The sequence below is a fragment of the Astyanax mexicanus genome, chromosome 18, assembly GCF_023375975.1.
Source record: "Astyanax mexicanus isolate ESR-SI-001 chromosome 18, AstMex3_surface, whole genome shotgun sequence".
Lineage (NCBI taxonomy): Eukaryota > Metazoa > Chordata > Actinopteri > Characiformes > Acestrorhamphidae > Astyanax > Astyanax mexicanus.
This window is the reverse complement of record NC_064425.1, coordinates 3,768,173-3,783,053: the sequence shown is the minus strand read 5'-3', so window position 1 is coordinate 3,783,053 and position 14,881 is coordinate 3,768,173. Positions and strand designations below refer to the sequence as shown.

The 14,881-nt window shown below is 37.8% G+C and overlaps 1 long non-coding RNA gene across 1 annotated transcript in view; it reads left to right on the top strand.

Moving 5' to 3' along the window:
- Nucleotides 1-14,881, top strand: part of LOC103030577 (uncharacterized) — an 82,679-nt gene that overhangs the window by 4,407 nt on the left and 63,391 nt on the right. Inside the window, exon 2 of the long non-coding RNA XR_007425257.1 lies at nt 7,122-7,181. This is a non-coding gene — a long non-coding RNA (uncharacterized LOC103030577). The remainder of the gene's footprint in view (nt 1-7,121; nt 7,182-14,881) is intronic.

The window sequence follows — 14,881 nt, the reverse complement described above, 5'->3', positions numbered from 1 at the left end:
TCATTTTTCATGACCAGCAGAGTGCATTCCTAAGATCATTACATGTGAGATCATTGATTTTTGTTGATGATTTTTGTACTTTTAAATAGAAAAAATACTAATATAAAACATTACATTTGGGGCACTGGCCCAGAAGGTAAATAAAAATGCAGCATTTATTTCTTTAATGGCTAGAATTGTATGGCAGTTGTTCTACTAGTAGCTCAATAACTCCTAACAACTCTAGAAAAAAAAATAAGAGACCACTTATTTATTATAAGTTTCTTTTGATTTTACCAAATTGAAAACCTTTGGAATATAATCAAGAGGAAGGTGGATATCACAAGATGAATTTTTGCATCCGGAGTGGCATAAATTTATGCAAAGACTGGTGGAGGAAAACATACCAGGATGCATGAGAACTGTGATTAAAAACCAGGGTTATTCCACCAAATATTAATTTCTGCTCTCTTCAGAACTCTTAAAACTTTATGAATATGAACCTGTTTTGTTTGCATTATTTGAAGTCTGAAAGCTCTGCATCGTTTTTGTTATTTCGGCCATTTCTTATTTTCTGCAAATAAATGCTCTAAATGACTATTTTTATTTGGAATTTGGGAGAAATGTTGTCTGTAGTTTATAGAATAAAACAATGTTAATTTTACTCAAACAAATACACATAAACTGATTTAGAAACTGGTATTACTGTGACTTGTATTACACCCTAAGGCTTGCTTATAGGTCGCAGGAATCACTTGTTGTTCTGCACAATTTACGAGGTTAAAAAGAAGTATTTTTAGCCTCGACTTTGTAATGCGTTGCTTACAATTGTTGGACAATAACATGGTCATTCATAGTACAAGTGGTAGCAAAAATGTCCTAAGATCATTAGTTTACCCCAGGGCTTTGGTTGAAGAGGTTCGCTGTGTCGTCAATTCATTCTGTTTTGGGGCAAAATATGTTAAGAGGGTCAGGTCTTTTGTTTGGTCTAGCAGACCCACGTCACTGCTTACACACAGTTATCGCTCTGACATCAACCCGGTGTTTTGAATATGGGGTGACGGAGTTCAGCTGTTGTTAGCCTGCCGCTAAGAGCATACAATGCGAGAGCACACAGGCCTGTAGGAAGGCAGTGCTTTCCTATGGAAGAGAATGTGGCGGTGTTGGACCCCATAAGGAGCTTCCTTTCTCACACTAGCAGAGCGATGTGCTTACACTGAGAAGCCATATTAGTTTGTACCTCTTTGTTCCTTCGCTGCTTCCACCTGTCCCAGTGATGGATTTGACGGCAAAGTAGAAATCGATAAAAAAAGACCATGACGCGGAACCTTCTGTTATTGTTCTGTTTATGTTCAAAGTACTCAAGTGTCAATGAGAAGATTGGATAAATACCAACCTTCATATGTTTATATTGTTTTTGGCATCTCTATTAATACAGTCTCTCTCATGGTCTCGTAACTCATTAAGATCTCTGCCAGCTTAACTATTTTCTGCTAATTAAACTTCTAATTTAAAGAGTTTAAAAATTTCAACAACAACGTTTTTAGTTATGAGATCTACAGCTCTTGTAAAAAAAACAAAAAAAACAAGAGACCACTTAAAAATGATGATTTTCTTTGATTTTACCAAATTGAAAACCTCTGGAATATAATCAAGAGGAAGATGGATGATCACAAACCATCAAACCACCAAACTGAACTGCTTGAATTTTTGCACCAGGAGTAAAGCAGCATAAAGTTATTCAAAAGCAGCAGTGTATTAGACTGGTGGAGGAAGAGCACACGATGCCAAGATGCATAAAAAACAGGGTTATTCCACCAACTATTGATTTCTGAACTCCTAAAACTTTATGAATATGAACTTATATGAACAAAATAAGCTCTGCATCTTTGTTATTTCAGCCATTTCTCATTTTTTGCAAATACAAAAATACTATTTTTATTTGGAATTTCGGTGAAATATTGTCTGTAGTTCATAGAATAAATCAACAATGTTCATTTTACTCAAACATAAACCTATAAATAGCAAAATCAGAGAAACTGATTCAGAAACTGAAGTGCTCTCATTTTTTTCAGAGCTGTATATTAAACAGTCCAATGAAATCTGTTACCTAGTAGATTCGACATGTTAAATACATGGAGAACTAACATACAGTAAAAATCTACTTATTACTTTTCCACACTTGCAAAACTACTTCAAAATGTATTGATTTAAGGTCATTGGTATTTATTTTTATTATTTTTAAATGTATAGTCCCTTGAGGTGTCTAGTCATCCTGTAAGTTATAAATGTTTGTATTAGTGTCGGCCCAGAATTCCCACATCATACATTCCTACTTTTTACCATCATCTGCCTACATCTTTTTTTGTGTGTGGTGTAAGTAGAGATACTATGAACAGGTTCTTTGGGTTTTTAGAGGAAGTGGAAATCTGTAGCAAGTAAAACCTAGCATTTTTTTTGCTCTTTCACTGACTGTTTTACTTTAATATTCACATTTTACTGTGCTACCGGTTATTGTGCAATAATTATATAATAAAACAAAGCTTTTAATAGAGAAATATTTATGGAGTTTTTATGGAGTATTTATGGATATCCCAAACTTTTACAATGGATAATAAAGCATCTTAACAATAGAACCCTTTACACATCAACGGTGGTGTTTGTAGGTCATTTCATTTTAAAATATTAGAAATATGCAACTGTTGAGAACATTACACACAATCTCAGAAATCTGGTTTAATGAGAGTAAGTGCTGTGCTACTGTTTGTGTTATATAGTGATGAAAAACAGAAATATGCTTTAAATCTGCAGATTCAACACAATCCCTTTCAGAAACACAATTTGATAACATTTGAAGTTCAAAGGTAGCACCTTTATGTTTAACTTGAATAAAAGAAAATTGACTTTTTGGCTTTACCTTTTTTTTTCTCAATAAGATTTCTTTGTGCTCTTTAACCTTCAGGTTAATAGTACATTCTGTATTTGATGTTGAAATATTTTTTGAACTATAAGGTGCACCAGATTATAAGGTGCGCTAATATTAAATGTCTATTTTCTGGTCTCTTTTTCATACATGAGGTGCATTGCTATATATAGCGCATTTTATGCGACACTAGTAGTTTTAGTAGCTAGTAGTAGGAACAGGGGTGTCGCCATGTTTTCCTTCTAAGTTCAGCAGGTCTCGCCACTGGGTGTGCGGGTAATGCTAATGCTGCTCCAACAGTGCTACTCAGGATTAGCAGCAGGCTAAAGGCCGATAATACTCACCTCTAAACAGCCAAAGAGCTAGGGCTCAGCAAGGTTAACGGCTAATGCTAATACTGCTCCAGCAGTGCTACTCAGGGTTAGCACCAGGCTACAGGCCGATAATACTCACCTCTAAACAGCCAAAGAGCTAGGGCTCAGCACGGTTGGATGCTAGTGCTAATACTGCTGGAGAACAGAACTATACAACTCCTGTATAACGCTGTATTTTAGTGGAGTGGCTTTACTGCTCCTTAATACCTTACTGGTAAAATTCATTCATAAGGCGCACTGATGATTTTTGGATTAATTAAAGTATTTTAAGTGTGCGTTATAGTGAGAAAAGTACGATAATCTCTTTTAAAAAAGTCGCCAAGGTTAATAGAGCCAAATTGGCTCCACACAGCACTTATTTCCAGGGTGCACTTAGTATGTTTGGGTACTTAGAACTTGGTAGTCTTAGGCGTAGAGTGGGATCTTTGTACACATTACGTCTAATTAAGTTTCACCTTGCTGGTGTCTCAATGCCTTTTCAACAGAATGCACTCAGCAGGCCGTTAGCCTAGTTGCCTTTCAATTATATCTTGATGACCGGTTAAAGTTGATGGGATGCGCAGTAATCGTTGTGGACTCAGGTTCCAGCCAGGCTTCAGCTTAGACATATGGGCGGAATTACTGTTAGTCTGCGTAATAGTGCCTCTGGCCGTCCTCACCGTCTCTCTGTGGGGTGCAGAGCGCGGATGATATTCGCAGGTTGCCTCTTTATGGGGTAACACTGCTGGAGGAGGAGATTTATGGCAATGATAAAAGCTGTGCAGGGCAATAATGGTGGAGGTGGATGCTCTGAGCCAGACTTGCAGTGCTGCCTCTCCAGTGTACTGCAGAGGGGAAAAGGAGAGATAAAAGAACAGGGGCAGAGAGGAGGATCTTTAAATTATAGTCTGTAGTTTCCCTGGATCTGTAGTGCTTCTCCACGTTAGTGTCACAGATGGATTTTTTCCGAATGATTACTGCAGGCATATACAATCATATAAGCTTGTTTTGATCCTTCACAGTGATGTCCCCTGCCTGTAAGAGCCATTCTCCTCTCTCTCAGGCACTGATAACATCAGCCATTCATCACTGTGGTGTAAGAAAGCGAAGCCAGCTGTAATTCTGCCCTGACAAGCTGGAGGGGAAGGAGAGGGTAATAGCAGGAGAGCACAATAATGGCCTGACAGAGTGGGGATTGATGCAGCTTTTTGTGCCATGTCCTAACACACTAACAATGATAAAAAAAAAAAAAAAAAAGACATCATACCGTATATCTCCAGGTTTTATTTTGTTTGGTTGTTGGAGACTTGTTTGCCTGAAAGAGTGTTGGTTGGAGTGAGAGTGCACAGATGCTTTAGGTATCGTAGGGCTGCAATGATTACTCAAAATAATCGTCGATGTCTAATAATATTAAAATTAATGGAATTCAAATTTAATTATGGACATGTTATTAATTTGTAGCTGCAGTGTTGGACACAGTCTGCCAAGAGTGTGCTATGAAAAGTTTAAAAAAACGTTCAAATATATACAAATATCTAAATTCTGTTAATATTGCAAATCTCAAGTGAAAACACATAGTCTAGGATTTCCTGAAAAAGAAAACTTAAAACATCTGGCGTGTAAGCACACCCCTAACTGCGATAATAAAAAAAAAATACAAGAATGCCACTATGATCGGAAGATCGATGGTTCAAATTCTGTTCATGCTTGTCATCAGCTGCTGGAGTCCCGAAAGAGCACAATTGGCCTTGCTTTATCTGGGTGGGTACAGTAGATGGCACTCTTTACTCTTATCACTACTAGGGTGATGTGGATCAGCACAAGGCTGCATCTGTGAGCTGATGTATCAGAACTGAGTCGCTGCGCTTTCCTCCGAGCATTAGCACTGTGATGCTACTTGGCAGTTTTAAAAGTTAAAAAATGTTATTTATATATATATATATATATATATATATATATATATATATATATATATATATTAGGGCTGGGCGATATGGAAAAAAATCTTATTACGATATAGTTTTTCATATCAGCCGATATCGATATGTATCACGATATAAATCAAATCACTTTCTGTTACACTTAAAGGTTTCTATTTTTACTCAGAAGTGACAGAATAAGGGAGTTATGGACAAAATCACTAGCAGGCTCAGAGCCTTGTGGACAGACACTAGGATGTTAACATCTTGCCAGGTGGGTACAGCTTTTAAATTAATTTTAAAAAGGGGACAAATATATAAACTAAAAAATATGTAAGACCCTTTACATTATATGTCTGTTTAATTTAAATTGCAATAACACTTTATTTATTTTTATAAAATTATATTTAATCAAAAGATCATTCCCCTCCCTGAATGCAGGCAACTACATAAAGCAAAATACAAGAGTATATCACAGTGTTCATTTTGACAGGTGATTTTGATACAGTCTTAGTCTTTTCACTAAAATGTATAATAGTTTTAGTTACATTTTAGTCTATCGGATATTATTAGTTTTAGTCAGATTTCAGTCTAGTTTAATTTTGGTCATATAAAAAGTATGTATTACATATGTTTTACTGTTTTTCTATTTTCTATTTGTTGTAATTTTAGATAATTTACTGCTTATGTTTTTTTTTAAATAAGAGCCTTTAGTTTTTTTTTCATTTAAATTAAGCTAACATTTAAATATTTAAAAAAAAAAGTGGCCTATAATGGAGGTGGGAGGAATAAAGTCAAGTTTCTGAAATGATCCACTTCTACTGCAGTACAGATTTATACTAACATTACTGGCTTTCAGTAGACTAGACTTACATTACTTAAGTGTATTTAAAACTCCAGTTCAGTAACAGCAATGTTTAGCTCAGTTCAAATACAGCTAGACAGATTATATAATCTTCTGTATTTAGTAAAATATCCAGCATAACAGACTCTCTATCTGTTAAAAACTATAAAACACAAAGACAGAGGAGAATGCTGCCCTCAGGGTTTTCTAACAGAAACAGTGAGAGTTAGGAAAAAAGATGGAAAGTGCTTCCTTTCTGTGTGTTTATATACTAACCCCTCACTCGTGCTGAAGTTAACCTTAATTTACACGAAACGTGGATTAACACGGCTAACGTGCGTTACCCATTAGTTTATTAGAATGTAAAAAGCAGTGAAAGCATCTTAGCTAATGATGACAGATTGCACAGATCCCTTTTACACCTAAACATCGCTAACTTTAAACTGGAGACAAGCTAATCTAACTAGCAGCAAACAGAGCAGCGTTTACCTGCCTTCAGAAATCTGAACAAGCTCACCTCTCTAAATATCTTGGAGACGCATGCCTCATATTTAAAAGGTGAGTTTTCCAGTGTAGCGCCGCTGAATAGTATAAATGAAGTTTATCCAGTAAATGGGAGAGAAGGAGCCGCTATGTGAGGAGTTCAGAGTGGAGGGGCTCGGGGGGGTGGGGCGGAGGGGGATGGTGGAGAGGGGAGGGGAGGGGTTGTACTGGGCTGAGCAGCAGTTCAGCGTGCTGCCTGATCTCGTGCTGCGCCTTTTCACAACGCTACTTAAACGGGAAATAGAAAATTTAGTTTATCGAATTTCTCGCCCCGACTTATCGCGATATATAGTTTCCTCGATAACTATCGATATCGTTTTATCGCCCAGCACTAATATATATATATATATATATATATGACATTAAGACATTACATGAGCCAACAAAATAAATTGCAATAAATCATCCTGTATTGCCAAGATACCATAATTTCTTTCTTTTTTTATTTATTTATTTTTCTCTGCTTCATTCCAGTTTTCATGCAGCTGCCAGGTCAATTTGTTACATGTACTGTTTCTCATGTTCTGTATTAATGAAAAGCACTGTCCCTCTGTGCACAGCTGGAGCCGAGCGGAGCGATCAAACGCCCTTTTGTGACTGCGCTGAGAGAGAAGAGTCAGGTCAGTGCAACTGTGTTTGTTTCTTCACCCGTCCTCTCCCCCCTTTTCCCAATCCTCAGCAACAGGCCAGCAAGCCCTGCACATCGACCCCTGATGAATGAGGTCAATCTGGGGGCTGCCTGTAGATTAGCCAGTGTGTTCAGGCAATAAATGATCTAATATGGGCAGAAGGCTGAGTAGCGTTCCAGGAACCTCGTCTGTCACTCGCTGGAGCCCACATCCAAACATCAAAACATCAAAATTACTACTTTTTTAATGGGGATGATTAAGTTCAGAGTTGTGAGAACAAGTATTAAAGTATCAAGTATCAAAATATTTTATTTTTTCTTGAAATTTGTTGAGTTATACGATATTTTGCTGCCCTAGATTGCTCAGTATGCTGGTCCTTGACAAAGCCAGGGAAGTGTAAGCGTGGCTCAGTGCATGCAGGACAATTTAAATGCAGCGAATATTGTCTCTCTATGAATAATTCCCCTGCTTATGCTCTCTTTAAAAAGGCTGAACAAATTTCAATCAGAAGTGGGAAATCCTGTTTAAGATTAGAAGTTGGTGGCAGGCACACTTTGCTCCGTGTTCTATCATTCTCTCATTTGTGCCCATCCCTCCTTCCATTCCGACGTTTTTTTCATGGCTATTCATATGCAGATGGGGGTCAGAAGATGAGGTGGTTCTCACGTTCAACTTGAAACCCGGCCTTTTGTATGGCTGGAGCCCGGGTTGCAGCTCTGAAGCCAGAAGTGAAATTAAAATCTGCTGAATGCCCCAGCAGGGAGGGGAGAGGAGAGAGGACAGGAGGTGGAGGAGTGCAGAGGGGTGGGCCACACAGCTGCTGATGTTGGATAAATGTGAGATGCCCACTGTGGCATTCCATGCCCTCCTGAGGGACCAGCCAAATGAGGCATTGCTCAGTCGCCCCTTTCATCTTAATGCAGGCCCATTCCTCCATTAACGGTCAATTCATACTGCTTAGGGCTCTTCTGTACATGCTCTTTACCACATAGCTTTGCTCCGTTTTTCACAGTCTGCGTTTTTTCAATGGTTTAATTTAATTACCTTCGATGTTAGAAGTGGTTCCCTCAATTTTTCCTGCAGCCTTCATGAGGGGGTTTCATGGCAAGAGCCAAGCTGACAGGCTTTTGTGTTGAGCAATGTAGTGCTTTTAGTTTACATTTGATTGTGTGACATGTTTGATTATATGGATTCACATGGATTTTAAGTGCTTTAAAGTGTGTGTGTTTCATTTTCTCAGCTTTGGTTCAGTTAAAATGAACCCTGGTACACAATTGCTCTGCAGTTTCTTAAATATAAAGACCACCTGAGTAGACGCATCTAAACAGCCCAAATAAAGAGAGTTGTGGGGCGAAATATTTATAAAGCAATAATATTGTATAACTTTTGTTTGCAATACATTAATGATACCTGGTGTCAAATCAATATACTAATTGTAGCTTTCTATGCTATAAACTTTCTTAGACTGGTGGCCATGTGGTGGCGCTAATCAAACAAATAAAATTTTGTGAAACTTGAAACTGACAGAAATCTAAAATTCCTGGAATTTGTGTATTTGAGGAGTATTTTATCCTCTTCGGTAACACAGATGACAAAGTATTGTAGATAATTGATTTATATAGAATATCGCATAATCACAGTATTCTGGTATCATTGTCATCATGAGATGTCCTGATATTCCCACTGCTAGCCACATAATCATTATCTTGTTTGGTCTGAACCAAGGCAGCCAAACTAAGTATAAACAAACCTTTGAGTAATGTATTCCTAATGTGTTGCAGGATGTCAGGAAAATAAATGACTGACTCACAGAAGAAGAAAGAAATCTGCGTAAATGAGATGGGTGTGGGTACTCAATTTATTCACTGTCATCACCTCCAAAAACATAACCAGCTATAGTAACACATTTGTATAAAAAAAATTACTTTTAGTATAAAAAATAGCTGCTGCATGTTCATTACACACATGCAGACTATAGCTACACAATAGCTAATTTAGCAGTATTTAAGGATTTATTTAAGTATAAAAGATTTTTTTTTTCACAGATTTGAGCAACCCAAGGTATGTGGGCCATGCAAAATTAAACTACACATCTCTACAAGCTCTTCTGTACTTCAAATAAAGCTCTGAAAATTCCTACATCCTTTTCCTTCACATAAAATGTATTTATCTGAGCTTATTTTACAACTTAGCTAAAGGCCTCCAGAATCTGTTCCTAGAGTGCGCATTCCAGGAACAAGTACTGACATGGAGTATTGGAAAAGGACTAATATCTTTGGCAATATCTGGTTATAATTTCTTCACCCTATCTCCCCAGTAAATAAAACTAGTTCTGTCTGAATAGGGCTTATAGAGTGTGTGAACGAAGTAGCAGTAGCTTCCAGTGCTCCAGCTTAATTGTTCCTCTACTGTTGGTTTTGTTCCCAGTTCTGCCTAACTCCTGTATTGATTACCAGTCGTCTGTACAATTCAGGTCTGTGTAATAATTACCACCTATGGCAGTAATTTTAGATGTTATGACTTTTTTAAGACAAGGCTTACAAAAACACAGCAGTGTGAGTAACTCTATACTATACTGGCTGATAATTATGGGCAATTTAGAGAAAATGTGTCATAATTGCACAGTGCATAGGCATGTTTATATTTCTTTCTCATGTGGCTGAGGTAGATCAATTATAGGTGAAGGGTAACAGTTCTCTATCCGGTCATCCAGGCTGTAGGAAGGAGGCAATAGTTATGTACTACTGGAATTGGCACATGATTCAATTTCCTTTTACCTTGAGCCATTGCACATTTTCCCACTAGGGCAGTGTTTGCCTTTTTTCTCCTCATTCTGTCTCAGTATTTCTCAGTTGTAAGAGTTGCATCGTTTTCATTCACTGGCACGGGCAGCTGGAGCTTGTGTTAGGATTTTTTAAAAAATTAAAGCGCTTAGGAAACACTTTCCAAACTCAGACCAACTCTGTTGAATTCAGTACATAAAACTGAATGCTATTTATATCTTGTTAACTATTAAAAAATGTCTTGTTAATCGTCAGAGAACCCTGGAATGCAACGCAAATATCCTTCCTCAGATATCTCTGATAGCTCTGTCAAAACACATACAAAAAAGTCTTCAACATAAAGTATTAAAGGTGTTATTTTAGTACAGATAAACTGTCTGGAAGTCAAGAACTGCGAATAGTTTCTCATGGTTCCTTCATCTTTGAGGGTATTTTTTGTCTTTGCTTGGGCTGGGTAACGTTTTAAAAATAAAGATACTGGTATGATACCTTGAATTCGATATTGATACCCAAACAATACTTTTTTTTTTATATACTTTTTTCCCTGAATTGCAACAAAAAAATACAAAAAGCAATAATTAATCTCACATTTTGCAGCCAACATGAGGTTATCATCATCATATTGTCACCAGGAGAGACTTCATCTTTTTGGATCTTGTTGGAAAAAAAAATATATATATATATATATATTTTTAAAGAAGAGTTAATTTAAATAAATATCAGCATTCCTTTAAATTATATTTTTAATGGTGGTGTCAATCACTTAAAAATGAATTCAAATCATGATCATTTTTTTTTAATTATTTATAATATATTTAATTAAAATTTTCCTGTATTATTGTGAGGGGATAGGAATAGTAGTGTAGGGTGGTTTAGGTCTGGCTGACTAGATTGTTTTTACTGTATTATGATAGACAGACAGAGCGAGAGCGAGAGATGGTAAGAGAGACAGTATGAAGAGATTTCAGCACAGTGGCTGTGTGTGGACAGTTTAAATGATCTGCGTTTCTGCGTGTGCTCTCTGCATTTGGCAAGGTTATGTGCATTTCATGCAAAGTATCAAAAACAGGTGCCCAATTTTTGTAGACCTTTTAGTACTTGGTAGTACCGAGACATTTCCGTCGGTGCCTTTTTTGGTATGGAATGTTGATACCCAGCCCTAATCTTGGCCACTGTTGTCTTTGGCCTGTTAACTGAGGGTTTTACTGTTTTGTGTGTAGGGCTGTCCCTAACGATTATTTTTTAAACGATTATTCTAACGATTATTTTTTTCGATTAGTCGACTAATCTATTTATTGAGAAACATATTTAAATAATTATTATTTTACGTTTTAAAGCAAACGATAAAATACTATATTTATATATAATAACAACAACAGCAACACAAGCCTACTAAACCAAACCCCACACTTATAATCACTTACATGTACAACACGTTTAGATCTATAACGCTAAAAATGGATAAGCTCCCATACACCACAACCGTGTGTTGCACTGTTTTCTGTGACCGCTAGATTTTGTGACCACGGGCAAGTAGTTCTCAGCAGACCGGTGCACTGGCCGATTCGAAACGTGTTCGTTTCTAATGTTTACCCCGACTGGCCAAAACGGTTCAGTTTAGGGCTGAGGGTAAGGTGTAGGTATAGAAAGCTTCCGTTTTGCCAATGAACGCTCATAACCGTGAGCACTGGTCACAAAATTCCGACGGTGACAGAAAACGGTGTAACACCGCAGCGCTAAAATAACTTAAGGCAGCTAGCTTAGCTAAACACCTGAACTTATGAATAATGCTACTGTTTCTGGAAACTGTGAAATGCCATGCACAAATATAAACCAAAAATGTATAATTTCTGCCTGTGGCAGGTTTAAAACCTTTGGTAGACAGCCTTAAGTCTTTTTAAGGACACACGCGGAGACCCTGATGTAAACGGTAACTTACTGTGTGACCCTGTTGACATAGTGCTCCTGGATGTTTGCGCTTCAAGTGCTCCTTTTGCACATATGGCAGAGGACCACATTGTTGCCCTTTTGCGTGAAATGCTCCCAAACTTTAGATGCCCGCTGGCGTTTTTTTGTAGCTGTTTTCACTACCGCAGTTCTACAGCGGGGGTGTTGTGCCGATTCTGTCCGCGAAGCGGGAGTCAGATTCAGCAGAGAGTCTCTCTCTCTCTCTGTGTCTCTCTCTCTCTCTCTCTCTCTCTGTGTGTGTGTGTCTCTCTCTCTCTCTCTCTCGCACGTGAACTCCTCCGCGTTTGACTTGCAGAACTGTGTTTAGCTGTTCTTAAAAATCATTTTAATTAAATAATAGTTCTATGCTTCTATGTTACCGTGTTAATTAACATATTTACGACGCGCCGACGCACGTTATGCAAATCGATGTATTTTCGTAATCGATGACGTCGATTATGTCGACGCGTCGCCCCAGCCCTATTTGTGTGCTCTTTGATTCTTTGTCTTGTTGCAAAGCAGCTTTTTCAAAGCTTTGGTAACATAATTTGTAGAAGTGTTGTACAGATAAATTTGATTTGATTTAATTTAATTTAGACGTGCATTGCATAGCTTTTCTTAGAACAAATCAACACAAAGTTTTAGCTGTATTCTCAGAATTATTTTCTTTTACGTCATTTATCATTGGAGTGTAGTACACATGTACTGAGCCAAAAAAAATATTAGCACCACATGACTCCTCAAATAGCCAAGTTCTGCTGTAGTAATTTCTAAGAAAACCTCAGTACATTTAAGCTCATATAAGCTATAAAAGTAAGTATTTTGTGATGCATCTCTAAAAACATGAGGGGGCCTCTGTTGCATTATCGTTCGATTGCTTTATTTTTGAGCTAACACTGCTAATTTTGTCTGCCATCAGCTCCAAGTATGACTAAGATTTGTCCCTCTGCTGAATTATCTCCCACTTACACTCCCCAGATTCATAGACAGATGTGACACACTTGACAAGTCCTTAATAGCTCTCTCCTCTTCTGCGCCGGCGGAGTGTGTGGATGCCGGGTTGCGCCGGCTGGCCTGCACCCACGGGATAAATATGGAAGTTATTATAAAGCAGCACGTACTGTGTGTGCGGCGAGAGGACGGGGACACAGCTCGGCTTCAGCTGAACCTCTCGTCTCCTCGTGCAGCAGTGTGATGGGCCAGAGGGCCATGGCTGCTCCATTTGAGACAGTAATTTAATTTGCCAGTGTGCTGTACGAAGCCGGCCAGGGGGCTGTGCGTCTCTCGGAGCGCTAATAGCTTCTGGGCAGGATGACGGGGCCTGATGAAGGAAGATTTATTTATTCTTTTTCTTCCCTTCGCAAAACCTGGCCGTACTCCAATCATCACAGATCTTGTTTGTTTTGTCACGGGCTGAATACGTCTCTGAGGGAGTTGAGGAATGACTGCAGCCCTCCCCGAGGCCGGGCCCCTCCACAGCTGCTCTCAACGCCACCCCAAACCACACCTCAGCTGTGCTCCAATTCCACATGCTGGCCTGCCAAGACGTTTATACAAAAACATGGATTCATTACACACTAAAGCATGTTTCGTGATTCATTTTTGGTTTTTAAACCTTTACTGGTATGAATGAGTACTATTTATATATATCAAATATATAAAACTGCTTTTAAAGCACTTTTAAGAATGAAAAGTGAAACCAAAGATTTTTAACACTTGTTGATCATGTGCATCAAGTGATCTATCTATTTGGTTGTTTGGTCGATTTTTGTGATCAATTTTTATTGTAAAAAAAAAAAAAAAAAGTCACTGTAGTAACATAGAGAATAGAGTAGTGAGAATAGTAAGTCTGAAAACTCCACTGTAACTCAAGAAATAATGTTTAAAATAAAAAAAAAAAGGTTAAGGACAAATTAAGTTCATGACTTTTTTTACGCCTTCTCACACTCATACTGTTTATCAAGCTTTAGTGTTTGTAAAAGCTTGTAGTTTTCACTCTGTTTGTTAGATAATGGGAACACTTCTAGCTTATTTGATGATTAGGGCTGGACAATATGGCAAAAATCTATATTGCGATATGTTCCTTAATTTCGGTCGATATCGTATAATTTCGATATTGATATAAACATGTTAAAGGCTTCAGAAAAATTGCAAAGAAAATCCCTACAATGGAAATCTGTACCTACTACTGTCTGAAATTGTAATTTAAAGCTCCACTAGGTAGGATTGAGATTTTGTGCTCGTGGGCTCCCCCTACAGTTGTAGAGTGTAATAAATGTTTCAGGCGGATTAGTTTCTCTTTCTCGTTTTCTGACTTTCACAGACATATTTGGTCTCTTTCCAGCTTCTGCCAGAGTGTCTGTATGTTAGTTTGTAAAGAATGAACCAGTAGTCCTTGCAGAGCTGTTAAAACTAAAGGTCGGAAAGCAGGTCGCAGTTCTCACGAGCGTTGGTAGCGGCCGCCTGGGAAACTTACAGAGTCTGGTTTGAGTTCAGAGGAGCTCCGGCACAGACACGAGAGCACCGCTATTCCTCCTATTACACCTCAATGCAGCGCTGCAGTGAGTTTCAAGCTGTAATTTTACTTCTTTAAAAAGATCAATAATCAAGGAAATCCTACCTAGTGCTGCTTTAAGTCTTTGAAGCGTATTTTCAAAAAATAAACTAAAATGTAATACTTTAAATATAAATATGGTCAAAATAAATTAATGCATACATTTTACCAATATAAATAACTTAAAATTTTAAACGCACCCTTGATAACTTAATGTAATGTCTCAATTCAAGACATATTTTTTGTGATATATACTCTAATGGTACTCTAATGGTACTCTGTGGTACTAGTGATGGTGGTAACGTGAATTGTACTGATGTGTTGTGGGATCTAAAGCTGTCAGTCTGTATCAGGGAGGGTTTGATGTTTCTCTGTTTCTCAGGGTCTTGTCCTGTCGATCTCATTAT